This window comes from Pelodiscus sinensis, chromosome 22, assembly GCF_052426305.1.
Source record: "Pelodiscus sinensis isolate ZL-2025 chromosome 22, ASM5242630v1, whole genome shotgun sequence".
In the NCBI taxonomy this organism is placed as follows: domain Eukaryota; kingdom Metazoa; phylum Chordata; order Testudines; family Trionychidae; genus Pelodiscus; species Pelodiscus sinensis.
In genome coordinates this window covers 12,992,903-13,011,276 of record NC_143073.1, presented here as the reverse complement: position 1 = coordinate 13,011,276, position 18,374 = coordinate 12,992,903, and the positions used below count along the sequence as shown (strand labels likewise).

The following is an 18,374-nucleotide window of genomic DNA, read 5'->3' as shown; positions in this document are numbered from 1 at the left end:
TCTGTGGTTTGTTCTCACCGCTTACTACTGGCTGTCTGGTCTGATCTGACTCTCCCAAGTGCCTCTGGGATCCACAGTTGCGGTGGACTATGGTCTGTACCATGGCACTGCAGTGGATGACACTTCCTGGAAGGCAAGGGAGTTAGCGTGAGCTATGGGGATGCTGGCCATGGCCTGGGGAGAGGGCCAGAGCCTGCCTTTGACTCACGTACCGCAGCATCTAGACAGACTGTGACAGTGACAGCAGAAGATCAGCGCTGTCACAGAGGATCCACCCTGCTCTTAACCCTCTCTTCATCCCACATCCACTCTGCACCCCGAGGACGCCTCTCTCCAGACTCCAGGCCCTGTGGGCTCAGCAGGGGGCCCATCCTTCTCTTGCAACTCCCCTGGATTTCTGGGGGATCAGTGTTCTCTGGGAGACCCAGTAGACATAGTTTTAAGCTCTCTGAGCACTTCTTCTAGTCCCGGGGAGAGCATTTCATGCTGATGGGATACACAATAGTACTAAGATAATAGCTTACTTTGCCTGGTGAGGATTCTCTTCGAAGGTTGCAGGCAAAGCCAAATTAGGAGTAATTTCTAGCAGGAAATCCACTGCCAAGTCTTCCTGCGGGAAACAGCTTTGTGCGTGGCTAGGAGGGAGCGAGCCAGAGGGCAAACACCAGTGGGGTTGCTTTGCTTTATATCAAGCAGCTTCGTTATTGCAGCTTTCCAGGTAAGTGGCAATTGGGAACCAGATGCCAAGGAGGAAACGGGCATTTAATTGGTGCAGATAATCCAATATCTATTGATCCGCCCCCAGTGTGGATTTTTAACAAATCTTGGACTATTAGGGAAGTTCCAAAGCACTGAACAACAGTCCTATCCCAGCCCAACAGTGGGAAATGTGGTACGCGAAGCACTCTCTGAAGGGTTAAAGGACAGCCACGCAGTAAGCCTGGCTTTGTGGAAAACAGGGCATGTCAAACCAAATTAATGGCTTAATGGCTCTCCTTGGCCCAATGGATCTCAGCAGGGCTGCCAGCACAGTCTGGGGCAGAGAGGACAGTTATCCCAAGGCCTGGTGATTCAAAAGGGCCCGGTGCTCCCGGGCCCCTTTGAGTTGCCGACGGAGTGCTGCACCACAAGCTCTGCGCAGCGCTGAGGGCTGGAGGGGGGTGGCTTCCTTTGGCCCCGCCCCTTCCCCCAAGGCCCTGCCCCTTCTGGGAGCAAGGAGCTGCCTCCCCTCTCCCTGTCTTGACCACATATGCTGTCAGCTCCCCTGTATTTCCGCCTGGGTTGACAGACTCAGGCTCACAGGTCTCCTGGTGCTGCATTAAAGCCAGCTGTGTAGATGGTGAAGCTTAGGCGGGAGATGAATTTCTGAAGCCTAGGGAGTGGGGTGGGCTTCAGAGCTCAAGATTCAGTCAAGCTGCAACTACAAAGCCCTGTCTACACAGCTATTTTGTATGGGTACCACAAGCCTGAGTCTGTCCATCTGTCTGGGAGGCTCACTGCCAAGACACACCTGTGGAGGTCAGATAAACCTGTTTTACTGTGCAAGACCATAACAAACTCAATCTACTTGCAAAGCCGATAGACCCTGGTTGTCAGTAGGAGGGATTGAACCTGTGACTTTAGGGACTAAAGTCACGTGTCTCTAGGGCATGAGCTAAAAGCCTTTCAGCAAAGGCTGCACAGCAGACTTCGTTCTCAGGGGCCTCTGGGTTACCTATTTATCTTATCAAAGAGAAGGGTAACAAGGTTAAAGTCTGGGACGTTAAGGGGAAGTGGGACAGAGAAGTTTGTGCAAGTCATAAAGGAGGGCTACTCAGTTGAGGAAGCCCGGGGGCCACAACGATATTCACAGCATGTGCTGAGGGCTGCAACTTAAGCGTGGTTGCATATACATGCAAATATATATGAAATAGCTTTATTCACATTGACAGGCATGAATAGAAAGATTAAGGCAAAACTACACAATATGCAGGCCCCATTTAAGTCAGTTCTGCTGATATTAATAAAATGCAATATTTACCTGATTTCCACCCACATGACAGCACTTTTAATCAGCAATGACAGTTCAGGAATTTAACTTCTAAAACTTGTATCAACAGAAGACCATTATATTGACTACTTTTTTGTTTTGGCTCCTACTCACGGGCCGTGTATTGAGCCCCGTGTAAACCCAAACTACACCACAGGCCACGAACAAATGGGCTGCAGGACGCATGCTGAGTAGCCCTGTTGTACAAGATAAGTAGCTGGAAACAGATTCAGCCTTGGCTGAAGAGGAATGGAACCACTTCAAACGCATGTTGACTGCAGCAGTGGAAGAGTTTTGCCCATGATGCAGATGGGGAAAACCAAGGGAGAGAGAGGAGAGGGGATGGACTGATGAGGTGCAAGGAGCAATCCAAAGCAAGAACATGGGACATAAAGGACAATAAATCAATCCGCTGCATACAAATGAAAGCAATTACAGACACACAAAGCGAGCTGCTGAACAGGCAACCAAGGAGGCCCAAGAGAGTACCCTCGACAATACGTATGCTGAGCTTGTAAACAAACCCATAACTGGCTGGCAAAAAGAGCTATGGCACTGCAAGAATGAGGTTCAAAGGGAAGCAGGATGGCATTATGACTCCTTTGTACACAATGGGTAGGCAAGATGGGTAGGCAAGATTAACAAGAAAAGGAGAGATGGGAAGAATCCTTAGAGAGCACCTTCCATGAGGCAAACCACTTAGGACAGAGGAAATGAAGTGCTTGAGCCTGGTATAACAAAGTAAGAGGTAAGTTGTGCAGTCTAGAAAAATTAGGACCGAGAAAATAGCACGACGCAATGAAGTGACCGGGCAGCTGGTGAAAGTCTTACATGAGAGATGCCTAAAAAAGATGAGCAGAGTAGTAAAAGCCATATGATGAGACAAGAGAATTTGCAAAGACCGGTTCCAGTCTATCATGGAAAGGAAATATCCACGAACAAGAAAATTACCCAGGAATAAAACTACTGTTGCATGGGATGAGCATACTAGAACATATTCTGGGATCTTATAGACCTAGAAAAAGTATATGTTAAAGAGGACAGAAAATGCTCACACCAGTGCTGAGGAAACATGAGTATCTGACGATTTACTAATTTCAGTGCATGCCCTACATAGATCACTTAAAACAGCGACCCAGACATAAGTCCCTTTGAAGTAAAAGTCAGACTGCACCGGGGTCAGTCTGCTAACCGCTGCTGTTTATCACATTGATGGACTGTGCCAGCAGAAATATTCCAATGGGAAGAGGAGAGAAGCTGCCATATGCAGAAGACACAGCATTACGAGCATCCTCCAAAGCAGACCTAAAGGGAAATATTAAACCAGAGATATGACCAGCTAAGCAGGCATGGGATGAAAACAAGCATGACTAAGACTGCAGTCACATGGGTTAGTAGAGGTGCCAGAGGGAAACTGGACATAAAGATTAATGGAGCACAATTCAGCCAAGTTGACCTTGGCAGCTGGATCGTGGAAAAGAGTGAGTCTGATCAAGAGATGCAGTCCAGACTGGGGAGTGCTGGAAGAACATGGAATAAAATCTCTGTAAGCCATTGAGACCAAAAGCTCAGCTGTGTGGAACATGTTGCAATAATCCACAATGCTGTGTGGTGCAGATGAGCGATTATAAAGAGATAGCAGATTCAGTGCCTACAGGTATATGAAACAAGATGTCTTTGCTCTGTAAGTAGACTTATGAGTTGAGAAAGATTTGGAAATGTAAATATTAGGATGGAAGTCAAAGTCCGTGATGTGGCTGACAAAATCCAGTAAGCACAATTTTGCTGGTTCAGATACATGCAGAGGATTAATTGTTTCCAAGGCCAGAAGGGACTGTTGTGATCATCTAGGCTGACATCTTGACAGCTGTTACCCCAGAATATTTTACCACAAAAATTCCTAGAGCAGATCTTTGAGAAAAACACCCAATCCTGATTGAAAAATTGTCAATAATGGCAAATCCACCATAATCTTTGGTCAATTGTTCCAATGATTAATTACTTTCATGGCCAAAATGTGCATCTTTTTTCCAGTCTGAATGAGTCTAGCTTCAATTTCCAGCCACTAGATCATGTTAGCTAGGCCTTTCTCTGCCAGGCCAAAGAGCCCATTATTAAATATTTGTTCCCCATATAGATACTTCCTGCAAACTCTTCTCTTTGTTAAACTAAATAGATTGAATTCTTTGAGTCTGTTACGATAAGGCTGGTTTTCTAACCCTTTAATCATTTTCATGGCTCTTCTCTGAACTCTCTTCAATTTATTGACATCCTCCTTGACCTGCACACCCCAGAACTGGACCAAGTATTTCAGTAGCAGTGCCAATTAGAAAGGTAAAATGACCTCACTACTCCTTGATATTGGGTTTCCCTCTGACACCTCTTTCTACTCAGCTTCCCAAGAACTCATTTCAACCCCAGGTTTCGACACTCGGGTATCTGTATTTGAGCTATGCTGATTTGATCGGGTTTAAGCACAGGGGTTGAGCATACGGCATGCCTCGCATCTAAAGTTACACAAAAACCTCTTCCTTTGACTCAGTAATTTTGTAGGAGCCAATCCCTCTATAGCATGCTCAATCCAAGTGCTATTCCTGCATAATCTGACCTCTGTCTTATCTTACATTAGGCTTGTTTATTAACACCAGGATGTTCCTGATGATTTTAGCTAGTCCTCCTGACTCATGCTTGTTGTAACAAGTTAACCTTCTATTCACCTTCCCAATCATGCCAACTAAGAAATGAAAAAGGCTTACTCTTGAGAATCCCCTATTTATGCATCCTAGGATCACATTAGTTCTTTTGGCCACTGCTTCACATTGGCAGCTCACATTCAGCTGATTATCCACCTGGACTCCCAAATCTTTTTCAGAGTCCTCGGATCATAGATGATTAGACTTGGAAGAGACCTCAGGAGGCATGTAGTCCAGCCCCCTTCTCAAAACAGGAGCAATCCCAACTAAGCCATTCTAGTCAGGACCTTCTGGCCTTAAAAACCTCTACGGATGGAGATTCCACAATTTCTCTAGGTAACCTATTCCAGTACTTCACCATCCTTCTAGTAAATAGTTTTTCCTAATATCTAACCCACACCTCCCCCACTGCAACTTGAGATCATTGCTCCTTGTTCTGTCATCTGCCATCCTTAAGAACAGCCTGGCTCAATCCATTTTGGAACCCTCCTACTCATAATTGAGGGCTGCTATCAAATCCCACCTCATTCCTCTCTTCTGTAAATTAAATAAGACCAAAAGCTTCAGAGGGGTAGCCGAGTTAGTCTGTAACTGGAAAAACTTAAAAAACAATGAATAGTCTTGCAGCACCTTAAAGACTAACACAACATGTAGATGGGATCATGAGCTTTCATGGGCACAATCCTAGATCTGCTGGCAATGTTCCTCCTAATATGCCATTAGCCTTCTTGGCAACAATAGTACACTGTTGATTCATATCCAGTCTCTTGTCCATTGTAATCCCCAGGTCCTTTTCTGCACACCTACCTTTTAGCCAGTTGGTCCCCAGCCTGTAGCAGTATATGGGATTCTTCTGTCCTGAGTGCATGACTCTGCACTTGTCTTTGTCGAACCTCATCATATTCCTTTCATATTATTTTCATGCTGCAGCCCCCATCAGATTTCTCTGACCCAATTCTCTAATTTATCTAGGTCACTTTCCTGGAATGTTGTCAGCTGTGGCCTAGAGGCTATATAAGGGGCAGGGCACCACCAGTCAGTCAGGGTACGTCTACACTACATGGCTATTTTGAAATAAGATATTCCGGAATAATTATTCCAAAAGTGCTTATTTCGAAATAGCACGTCTACGTTTCAGGGAAGCCTCGTAATTAGTCCAAGGTAGGCTTCCCCAATGTAGGCACTGGGGAGGAATAACTTAGAATGGTGCTGGTGAGGGGCTATTTCGAAACAGCAGCAATGGAGCATCTACACACGCCTTATTTCTAAATAGCTATTTTGGAATAGGCATTATTCCTGGTAGAATGAGGTTTACAGATTTTGGGATAAGCCGTCCGTTATTTCAATATTATTTCAAAATAACAGAATGGCTCTGTAGATGCTCACATTGTTATTTTGAAATAAAGCTAGTTATCTCGAAATAACGGTACAGTGTAGATGCACCCTCAGTGAGGTATATGAATGAAGGGAAGGGAAGGGAAGGGAGAAGCACAGCTGCAATATAGAGGACCTTGATTTATTGTATACTCTTGAAAGTATATATGTGTTTTCAGACTTAAAGCATGTAACTAACAATCAATAAAGGACATATTTCATGAGACACCGGAGATATCTATTAAACCCCTGTCTATGTAATACAATAAAAGAAATGCTGTTACTTCTTTTGCCATGCGTAACACATAATGGCTACGTCTACACTGGCATGATTTTCCAAAAATGCTTTTAACGGAAAGCGCGTCTAGATTGGCAAGATGCTTTTCCGCAAAAGCTTTTGCGGAAATTCAAGCGGCCAGTGTAGACAGCTGGCAAGTTTTTCCGGAAAAGCAACTGCTTTTCCGGAAAAAGTGACCAGTCTAGACACAGCCATAATGGCTATGTCTAGACTGCAGAGCTTTTCTGGGATACCGGAGGACACGGCAGAGCATTCCTTGGACATGGTAGAGCTTTTCCAGGAAGAAAAGCTCTGCTGTGCCCAAGGAATGTGTCCGCTTTTCTGAAAAAAAAAAATGTAAACCTTGTTTTCTGAGGAAGAAGGTATATTCTAAAAAAGGTGGGGGTTTTTTCCAAAATTTGGCCTTGTGTAGATGGGCCACATTTCGGAAAAGCCTCTTTTGGAAGTAAATCAGAAGAAGATATGCAATTTGACATAGACATGGCCACTGTTTGGTGACTTTCCAAGTCTGTGGCTCATGTACTTTTGCTCTCCTTATTACTGTCTGTTTTCCTCCCATAGAAAATAAAAGATGTCCCTGAAGAAGCCTTCAGGAGTTCAGTATAGGAAGCAAAATGCTCAGCTGCAGTCTAGTTTGAAGCACAGTGCAAATATGATGGCAAAATATCTGAAATAGACCAAGACAGATCAAGCTTTAGTCAGTAGCGATTATCCCAGTGCAGAAAAAACTGAGGAGCCAAGCGTAACTGATGAAAGTTCTATTACCAAGGAATTAGCAGATTTACATGACAACAACAAAAGGAAATGTGAGGAAAACAATGAAAAACTGTCCAGTTTTCCTGGCAGCCTAAAGGAGAGTGATGATAAAGAAGTATGGCACATGCAGAAAAGAAAGTAATTGCAAAAAGAAATTGGGTTTACATGAAAAGGGGAGAAACAATAAAGGAGGATCAGTCTCCCATGATGACAGAAACAACAGTGAAAAAAATTGCATGCCACAGATTGATATATCAGGTCCTGCTTTATGGCTAGCGATCCTAAACTCTGCTGACATTACGTGTACCATGTTGAATAGTCTGGAGAAAATCTAGGATATGACATGTCCCATAAATTAGCAGAAGAGACACGTTTCAGAGTCACAATGAAAAAAAGTGCTGGCTGGAAACTGAGTTGACATTAGCTAGTTTACTCGAAAACAACTGACAAAGTGTCCTGTTTTTGTTATAACCTGTTTGGCAAGCATGCTAAATTGTTGTTTGTGCTTTCCAGGTATAATTCCTGGCATAATTTAGCTGATGCTCTGAAGTAACATAAAGTCATCTGGCCATTTCATGTCCTACTCCATTATGGAGGTCAGGTTCAGGCTCAAGCTGAGTAAATGAACAGACACAGAAAACCAGTGGATTGTTACTGTAGAAACCCAGCACTGGGGGAATGTGCTTGAATATCTAATCTCAATTATATGCTTCCTTGCAAAAGATCATTTGGTTTTCTGGGGCTTGTTGGATAAGTCATTCGCTGAACATAATAGAAATTTCTTTGGGTTGATAGAGCTCATTGGGAAATAGGATGATGTCATGCACGAGCACCCATGTCGGGTAGTTTGTAAACGATGGCTCATTACTGCACCAAAACAAAACTATGGACCAAACTATGGACCAGTAAGTAAGTTATGGACCATTACTGCACCCAAACAATTCATAACAAATTGATTGACCTTATGGTAGGTGCTATAACAACTGGTTGTGTCTTGGTGAAGCAAAAGACTATGCCATATTAATGGGCTGCACGCCCAACTTTAGCCAGCATGAAATGATATAATTGACAGTAAGATTTGTGGATGACAAGGCTGTGTCCAAATAAAGGAACACTATCTGCTTCCTGTCTGTCAACAGCTCTACTAGAAAAGGCCTAACAGAACTATTTATGAACATTTAGAGTGAGAGGAAAATAAAGCTTCAGGACTGCAGCGGTCAAGACTATGACAACGGCACAGACATGAAAGAAAGCAACAGTGGTGTCCAGGCAAAGATCGTTGTGCTGAATCTAAAAGCTTTTTTGTGTGCCTTGTGACTGCCATTCTTTCAACCTGGTTGTATCCGACGTAGGATCATCTCCTTTAGATTCTGTATTTGTTGTGTGGTTGGATTTTTAGATCTAAGGGAAACCATGACACTCCAGAGAGACTTAACCTCTTATTTATTGCAAGCTTTAAGCAATTAATATAGTTGTTTACATTCTACAAGCCTTAAAAATCCTTTACTATAAAATTCATAGTATTTAAGGTTTAAATTGTAAAGCAATGAATACAATGCAAAGCAATGCAAAAACAATTAATAGACGTAATAAAGCCTAGTTCACTTACACTTCACCCGTATGCTACCTGCAGTACCAGGGAGGAGGTCGTGGTTTCTTTGATTCCTATGTGTAGGAACGTCATCCAGTGGGGTCGCCAGTGTGAAGGGGTCCATTACTTCCAGTTACATCCAGAGCAGGACCTGGGGGTCAATCCTGCTCATTCCCTCCCTGGGTGTGTCTAGACTACAGGGTTTTTTTGAAAAAAAGTGGCCTTTTTTTGAAAAAACTTCCCCTGTGTCTAGACTTCTGCCGTGTTCTTTTGAAAGTAAATTGAAAGAACACAGCAGTTTTTTCGACCGCAGAAAACCTCGTTTTACGAGGAAGGAAGCCGTTTTTCGAAAGGGCTCTTTCGAAAAAATGTGCTATATAATGCAAACTGTGCTTTTTCAAAAGAAAGCATCCTGTTTGCCTGGGTGCTCTCTTTTGAAAAAGCGGCTTGCTTTTTCGAAAGTACTGGTTGTAGCCTAGATGCTCTTTTTTGAAAGAGGCTTTTTTGAAAGTATCTTTCGAAAAAGCCTCTTTTGAAAGAGGCTTTCAGTCTAGACATAGCCCCACTGATTATCTTTTCTACACCTATATTTATACTTGACTTGGTCGTTCTAGTAATACCTACCAATCAACTGCATAGTGTATAAGATACCTATTATGTCAATTTTGGGGTACATCCAGGATATTGCAAGATTAGGTGCTTAATTAACAGTTCTATGGCCGTCTCTGGAATTTTTCTCTTATCAAAAATGGGATGTACCAGTATCAGCTTGTTTCTTGTCTTTTTGACCTGGTCTTGCTGAACTTTAAAACTGATGCATGATTGTGCAAGCACTCCTGACTCTCAAAGCTCCCCTCTTTTGGCCTGGCCTGCATGTGTACATGCATCAGACGTGAGACAGGCCTAGGGTTTGCTTTGTTAGAGATCCATACTTTGGACAAGGCCAGGAAAAGGCCTAGGAATGCAGACTTTCTGGTCACGGGAGGGCTGTCCAGGCTGTATTTTTCTTCAGAATAACACAAAGGTCTTGTTTTCAGCATCAGCTATCAGGTGGGAGACCCACACAGACAATGCTACAAATACGACTGTGAAGCCACTAACTGACAGTTGCTGGGAGAACTGCATTGAGGGCAAGAAGTGAGATATCAAGTGACTGAAGCCCCTGATGGAAGTGGTTCCATGGCATAAAGCCAGGGCTGGAATGTGAGGTGAGGCACAAAGCCTGGCGAACCACAGACTTCAAATTTCTGATCTCATTTGGCATGACACCCTGCTCTGTGTAAATGTAAGCAGGGCATTACAAACTCACTGGATGGACATCGCGACCGCTATTACTTTGCTGAGAAGCTGCTTAGATTTAATTGTGGCCCGCGGAGACAACGGATTTAAAGTTGCCATCGCTGCTGCCAGGGATATGGTGGAAAACATAGGAGTTGAGGCTGTCTTCAAGGGAACACATGTTCATCCAAAGAAGAGCCCATTTACTTATGGCAAAGCTGAGGTGACAGAAAGTTCGTTTGCTTGCTTGTTGACATTGCTCTGGTGCCCATTGAAGAAAGATTTAGACCAGGGCTACTCAACTTTGGAAGCCTTGGGGGCCACAATAATACGCACAGCACATGCCAAGGGCCGCAACTTAAGTGTGGTTGCATATACATGCAAATATATATGCAAATATATGCAAATAGCTTATTTCACACTGATAGACATGAATACAAAGATTAAGCCTTAAGCTGTGGTGCTGGATCCAAACATGGTCAGTGTGAGCCAGTCAGCACCTCTCAGGCTCTGCCCACAAGGCTAAGCTATTCCCCACAATACCCCGGCGCTCCTGGCACCTCCTCCGTAGGGGCTGGAACACCGACACCCTGTACCCATCTGTTCCAGCCAGCCCGTGTGCTTGTGTCTTTCAGTGTGCACCCCACCTGGGAGCTATCTCGCTGTTGTGGAGTGTGTTCCCAGTGGAGGCTACGTTCAAAGGATCCTACCCATGGGCCATGTATTGAGCCCTGCGTAAACCCAAACCGTACTACGGGCCATAAACAAACTGGCCATGGCCTCATGAGGCCCACGGGCTGTGTGTTGAGTAGTCCTGGTTTAGACAAATGAAGCACCATGAAAAGACTTAGACGGGGGGGTGGGGGGAGGAAGGGGGGTTGTATGACTTTAGTAAGCTGCCAGAAGAGAGGAAAACATTCCTGAACAATTGTACCAACCTCCACCAGATGGGGAATGATAAAGATCTCTGTGTTGAATTGGACAACAAGCACTCGTCACTCCAGGTTTTCCAATTCATTCACCCTGCAGCGCTGAAGGACACTTTTCCCAATGTGCAAATGGCTTTGAGGATTTTGCTGGTCACAGCCCTAAAGTGGCAAGTGCAGCTTTTCGAAGCTCAGGCTCATAACTTCAGTCGACAATGGCTGACAAGAGGCTGCCATTACTTGATATTTTATCGCTTGGAAAACACAACACTTTGGATCTCAAACCGTGCTTCAGTTTGGGAGGGCAAAGGCAAGAAAAACATCCTTTTCAATCACAGGCCTTGGTTTCACAGTCTAAGGCTGTCAGGAATGTAACAGGGACACATTATGCAGTCAAATCGTGCATCCAAATCATGAAATGGGCTGCAAACACAATAAAAATAGGGTATTCAAAAGTTTAACAAATGGAGGAGGGACACCAATATAACCCTTGTCCAGGGTTCCATTTGGCTTAGAACAGGGGCGAGCAATAAGTGGCCTGTGAGCAGGACACAGATCTCCTGGGTTAGCCTGTTATCTGGTGGCTTCCTCCAGTACGGTTGGTTCTGGAAGCTGGACTGGACAGCCAGGCCCTGTGACAAGGACCTGCCATGCTACACCCAGAGGAACTTTTCAATGCCTTTGGATGGAGTCTCCCTAGACAGGAAGCCCTTGGGGCTGACCCCCTACTTCTGACTGTGCAGTGCCAGACAAAGCCATTCTGGTTCCTGGCCTCACAGCTCCTGCCCCCAATGTCTCCTGTCCCCAGTGCATTTTGCGCTGATCAAGGTCATAGCAGGAGCCTTTCTGGAGGCATTGCAGGCTCAGGCTGGCTTACAGCTCTTGTGCTGGGTCTGAAACCTTGGTGTGGCCTAGAGGATTCCCACCACTGAGCTAGGGCCTCTCCCCTCTCCGAATGGCTGGAATGCAACTTCTCCCTGGCCATTCGGCCTCTCTGTGTTGCTGCTGTGAATCTTCACCGGCACGATCCATAGGCCACTTGGTGCATTCTTCCGCCCAGGTGCATTTGTGGTGCACAGTGTCTCCTCCTGAGGCTCATAGTATGGCGCTGCTGCCCTTCTGCTCTTCCAAGCCAATGTCCTACGCTGCTCCTAGGAATGTGCCCTGAATTCCAGCCGATGACATGCCTGGGTGGTGGAGTCAATCACCTATGGAGAAAAGAAAAATGCCATGGGTCCGGGCATAGGCAAGGCTAAGCCACAGGACAGAATGACTTGAGGACTGGCCAGCTCTTTAGCTAATGGAACTTGATGTAAAGCCACTACAGTCAGAGCTGCAGAGAGTTACAGCAGCCCAGGGTCTGGTGCGGTGAGTTAATACTACTGCCACTTACCCAGCAAAGGAGAGAACTGAAACCCTATCTAAGCCACCTGGAGACATCTTTCCCCACCAAGCTCCTCCTGGCCCAGACTGACGAGTTTCACCAGGGAAATGCTGTTGCAAGTGGGAACAGCTTTGGCGGCCTTTCCTGGTGCAGAAGAAAATGATGACACAGAGTCTGGGTATTTTTGTAGTGCAAGTTATTTTATTTACACGTGCATCTGCCACTCATTGAATAGAAGTGGTCAAACAGCAACCCTCTCTTTCAAGAATCTCAACTAAAACGCCAATGCCCAGTGCCCAGGGACAATGCTGCCTCATCAGTTATCTCTTGTTACACTCAGGACTTGTCTACGTTGCTTTGCAGAAGAGCGAAAAGCAGTCCAAACCAAAGCCCTGGGCTGCAACTGCCCATGTGGACAATTCTGGCTTAAACTACCTACTTAGTTCACATTAACATCTTCTGTTTGAAGAGGACTATGTGAACACAAACTAGATAGTTTTTAGTTCATGCCAACAGTGTCTTCATGTTGCAGTTAGAGCACAGCACTTTGGTGTGTATGGCAAATCACACCCCACCCCTGAAGTCTGCACTGTAGAACAGAATAGCCATGGCCCAAGAGAGAGGAAATTTCCTTGCAGTTTGTGATAGCACCCGTAAAATAAATACCTCCATGAACTAACAATGACACAGCTCTTTAAAAAGGCAGAGCACTGATCTCACCTTGAGAAAAAAGGTTTATAGGTTAAATTTTTAAAAGCACCCCGGGGTACATCTACAAAGTAGCATGTACCTCAAATTAAGCTACGCAATTTGTGCTATGCAAATTGCATAGCTTATTTCAAAATAAAGCATCAGTATTCCGGCATCTTCCTTATTCCTTGTGCAATGAGGTTTACAGAAAGCCGGAATAAGAAGCCCATTATTTTGAATGTATTTCAAAATAACAGGTGTGCTCTTAAGATGCGCAGAACGCTATTTCAGGATAACGTATGTTATCTTGAAATAGCACCGCTGTGTAGATGTAACCCTAGAGGTCTAAAAGCCATAGCGGCTATGTCTAGACTGCAGAGTTTTTGTGGGATACCAGAAAAGCTTTGTTGTGTCCAAGGAATGTGTCCACTTTTTTGGAACAGTTTCCGAAAAAGTGGATGTTTTCTTTCAGCATCCCTGTATTCCTTTTGGTGAGAGGAATAAGGGATGTTGCAAAAGAGGAGTTTTTTTCCAAAATTTAGCCCTGTGTAGACAGGCCAGATTTTGGAAAAGCCTCTTTTGGAAAAAAAGCAGAAAAAGATATGCAAATTGCGGTTTGCAATTTGCGTATCTTTTTCTGACTTTTCTTGGTAGTGTAGACATAGCCTTAGACTAAGGCCCCAGATCCCAGACTCTCCACACTTTGCAGTTTCTGAAGAACTCCATGGTCATTGTTCCCTGCATGCCTACAACATACCACACCGATAGCTCAGGCCACATCTTTACCCTTAATTCTCCACTCTAGGGAACAGTGAAGAAAACAATAGCTTCCCATAGACCAACTGCAGTTCTCCCAGGTCAGTGTATGTGTAGCCACAAACACATGACATCTGTGCACTGAAGTGGACAGAAAATGTTTGCAGCTTTTCCAATTTTGAAGTTCCACTCTGTTAATTTATGTTAAGAATTTGTATTACAATGCCTGCATTGTTTTGCAAATTGTTTTTCTCCACTGCTTTTGGCACTCAGCAAACTTCTATTTTTGGAGAATAACATTATCTGTATTAGTTCACAAGACATATTGCAAAATTCATAGTGGTACTCAAAGGAAAGAGTACTTGTAAATTTACAACAAACATCACTAATCTACAGCTTGAGGAAAACACCCAGCCATTTTTATAAATGTACAGCAAGCACAGAATCAGTGGTTTTCCACGTTTTTTCCATTTTCAGACACCTAAAAAAATTTAGAATGGAGAAGCGAGCCTCTTTAGAAATCTTAGGGTATGTCTACACTTGCCACCCTACTTCGGACTAGGGTGGCTAATGTAGTCATTCAAACTTGCAAATGAAGCCCAGGATTTAAATATCCTGGGCTTCATTTGCATGTTCCCGGGCACCGCCATTTTTAAATGCCCCCTAGTTCGAACTACCTGCCTGCGGCTACATGCGGCACGGGCTAGGTAGTTCGAACTAAAGCTACTAATTCAAACTACCATTAAACCTCATTGCAGGAGGAGTAACGGTAGTTCAAATTAGGAGCTTTAGTTCAAACTACCTAGCCCATGCCGCATGTAGCCGCGGGCAGATAGTTCGAACTACGAGGCATTTAAAAATGACAGTGCCTGGGAACATGCAAATGAAGCCCAGGATATTTAAATCCTGGGCTTCATTTGCAAGTTTGAATGACTACATTAGCCATCCTAGTCCGAACTAGGGTGGCTGGTATAGACATACCCTTAGATACAGTCTGCAGGACCCTTAAGATCAACCACAATACACACTCTTTCCTCTCTGATCTTTTTCAGAGACAATTGCCTATATATTAAAAACCACTGTTCTATAGTAATGACAACTTTTCACAGACTCCATAGACATAGGTTGTAGACCTCCAGGAGTCTGCAGACCACAGGTTGAAAACCACTGTACTAGCAGCACCCAAAGATCCAGGCCCAATAAACAGTCTTCATCATAATAACAAAACTATCCAAAGCCCAAGATTTGGTGGTGATGGGGGACTTCAACTATCCAGACATATGTTGGGAAACTAACACAGCGGAGCACAGGCTACCCAATAAGTTTCTGGACTGCATTGGAGACAACTTTCTGTTTCAGAAGTTTGAAAAAGCTACCAGAGGAGAAGCTGTTCTGGATTTGATTTTAACAAATAGGGAGGAACTAGTTGAGAACTTGAAAGTGGAAGACAGTATAGGGGACAGTGATCATGAAATAATAGAGTTCATGATCTTAAGGAAAGGTAGAAGGGAGACCAGCACAATTGAGGTAATGGATTTCAGGAAGGCAGATTTTGATAAGCTCAGAGAACTTGTAGGTAAGGTCCCATGGGAAGCAAGACTGAAGGGAAAAACAACTGAGGAGAGTTGGAAGTATTTCAAAGGGAGGTTGTTAAGGGCCCAAAAGCAAACAATTCCGCTGTGTAGGAAAGATAGAAAATATGGCAAAAGACCAGCTTGGCTTAACAAGGAGATCTTGCATGATCTCAAAATAAAAAAGGAGTCCTATAAAAAATGGAAACTAGGACAAATAACAAAGGATGAATATAGGCAAGCAACACGGGAATGCAGGGGCAAGATTAGAAAGGCAAAGACACAAAATGAGATCAAACTAGCTACAGGCATAAAGGGAAACAAGAAGACCTTTTATAAATACATTAGAAGCAAGAGGAAGACCAAGGACAGGGTAGGCCCACTGCTCAGTGAGGAGGAAGAAGCAGTAACAGGGAACTTGGAAATGGCGGAGATGCTCAATGACTTCTTTGTTTCGATCTTCACCGAGAAGTCTGGAGGTGTGCCTAACGTAGTGAATACAAGCAGAGAGGGTATGTCTACACTACCCTCCTAATTCGAACTAGGAGGGTAATGTAGGCATACCGCACTTGCAAATGAAGCCCGGGATTTGAATTTCCCGGGCTTCATTTGCATGAAGCTGGCCGGCGCCATTTTTAAATGCCGGCAGTTCGAACCCCGTGCCGCGCGGCTACACGCAGCACGGAGTAGCTAGTTTGGATTAGGCTTCCTAATCTGAACTAGCTGTACTCCTCGTGGAATGAGGGAGGGTAGTATAGATATACCCAGAGAGGGTAAGTTTAGAAGATAGGATACACAAAGAACAAGTTAAAAATCACTTAGGAAAGTTAGATGTCAGCAAGTCACCAGGTCCTGATGAAATGCATTCCAGGATACTCAAGGAGCTGATAGAGGAGGTATCTGAGCCTTTAGCTATGATCTTTGAAAAATCATGGAAGACAGGGGAGATTCCAGAAGACTGGAAAAGGGCAAATATTGTGCCCATCTATAAAAAGGGGAATAAGAACAACCCAGGAAACTACAGACCAGTCAGTTTAACGTCTGTCCCAGGGAAGATAATGGAGCAGGTAATTAAGGAAATCATATGCAAACACTTGGAAGGTAATAAAGTGATAGGGAATAGCCAGCATGGGTTTGTGAAGAACAAGTCATGCCAATCTAATCTGATAGCTTTCTTTGATAGGATAACGAGCCTTGTGGATAAGGGAGAAGCGGTGGATGTCATATACCTAGACTTTAGTAAGGCATTTGATACGGTCCTGCATGATATTCTTATTGATAAACTAGGCAAATATAACTTAGATAGGGCCACGATAAGGTGGGTGCATAATTGGCTGGATAACCGTAGTCAGAGAGTTGTTGTTAACGGTGCTAAATCCTGCTGGAAAGGGAGAACAAGTGGAGTTCCGCAAGGGTCTGTTTTGGGACCCGTACTGTTCAATATCTTCATCAATGATGTAGATATTGGGATAGAGAGTCCGCTTATTAAGTTTGCAGATGATACCAAACTGGGTGGGGTTGCAACTTCTTTGGAGGAAAGGGACATAATTCAAAATGACCTTAGGAAGTTAGAGAAATGGTCAGAGGTAAACAGGATGAAGTTTAAGGAAGAGAAATGCAAAGTGCTCCACTTAGGAAGGAACAATCAGCTCCATACATACAAGATGGGAAGCGACTGTCTAGGAAGGAGCATGGCGGAAAGGAATCTAGGGGTCATAGTGGACCACAAGTTGAATATGAGTCAACAGTGTGATGCTGTTGCAAAAAAAGCAAATATGATTCTAGGTTGTATCAACAGGTGTGTTGTAAGCAAAACTCGTGAAGTCATTCTGCCGCTCTACTCTGCACTAGTTAGGCCTCAGCTGGAGTACTGTGTCCAGTTCTGGGCGCCACATTTCAAGAAAGATGTGGAGAAATTGGAAAGGGTACAGAGAAGAGCGACAAGAATGATTAAAGGTTTAGAGAACATGACCTATGAAGCCAGGCTTCATGAACTGGGCTTGTTTAGTTTGGAAAAAAGAAGATTAAGGGGGGACATGATAGCGGTTTTCAAATATCTAAAAGGGTGTCACAAGGAGGAAGGAGAAAATTTGTTCCTCTTGGTTTCTGAGGACAGGACAAGGAGTGCAGCAAGGGAGGTTTAGATTGGACATTAGGAAAAAATTCCTAACTGTCAGGGTGGTCAAATATTGGAATAAATTGCCAAGGGAGGTGGTGGAATCTCCCTCTCTGGAGATATTTAAGAACAGGTTAGATAGACATCTGTCAGGGATGGTGTAGACAGAGCTTGGTCCTGCCTTGAGGGTGGGGGGCTGGACTCGATGACCTCTCGAGGTCCCTTCCAGTCCTATGATTTTATGATTCTATGATAGTGTCTGACTGTCAAAATATTCTTTCCAAGCCCCACACAGCAGCACAGCTCCATGTTGGTTCTTGTAATGGCCCTTATGTCTGGCTGTTGAAAGCCAGCTAGCAGCCACCCCACCTCACACCTTCCCACTGGTTTTCACCCTCTGCCTCATAGATGTTATGCAGGACACAACAGGCAGCAATCACCACTGGGGTATCTTTCTCACTGAGATCCAACCTAGTGATCAGGAATTGTCAACATGGATTCACCAAGGACAAGTCATGCCTGACCAACCTGACTGCCATCTGTGACGAGGTAACTGGCTCCGTGGATATGGGGAAGGTGGAGGACATGATATACTTTGACTTTAGCAAAGCTTTTGATATACCCTCTCACAGTATTCTTGCCAGAAAATTAAAGAAGTATTAATTGGATAAATGGACTGTAAGGTGGATAGAAAGCTGGATAGATTGTTGGACTTATGGGTAGTGATAAACCACTCAATGTTTGGTTGGTGGTTAGTATCAAGCAGAGTGCCCCAAGTGTTGGTTTTGGAACCAGTTTTGTTCAACATCTTAATTAATGACTAGATGAGGGTATGATTTGCACCCCCAGCAAGTTTGTGGATGACACTAAGCCAGTGGAGGAGGTAGATCTGCTGGAGGGTAGGAACAGGGT

The 18,374-nt window shown here is 44.2% G+C and overlaps 1 protein-coding gene across 5 annotated transcripts in view; it reads left to right on the top strand.

The window, feature by feature from the left end:
• Positions 1-16,733, top strand: part of LOC102463552 (uncharacterized) — a 587,148-nt gene extending 570,415 nt beyond the window's left edge. For all 5 annotated transcript variants that reach the window (XM_089772484.1, XM_075907181.2, XM_075907180.2 and 2 more), the window contains one exon: positions 16,591-16,733. The gene's annotated coding sequence lies outside the window, so the exon portion shown is untranslated. The remainder of the gene's footprint in view (positions 1-16,590) is intronic.
• Positions 16,734-18,374: the final 1,641 nt, after the last annotated feature.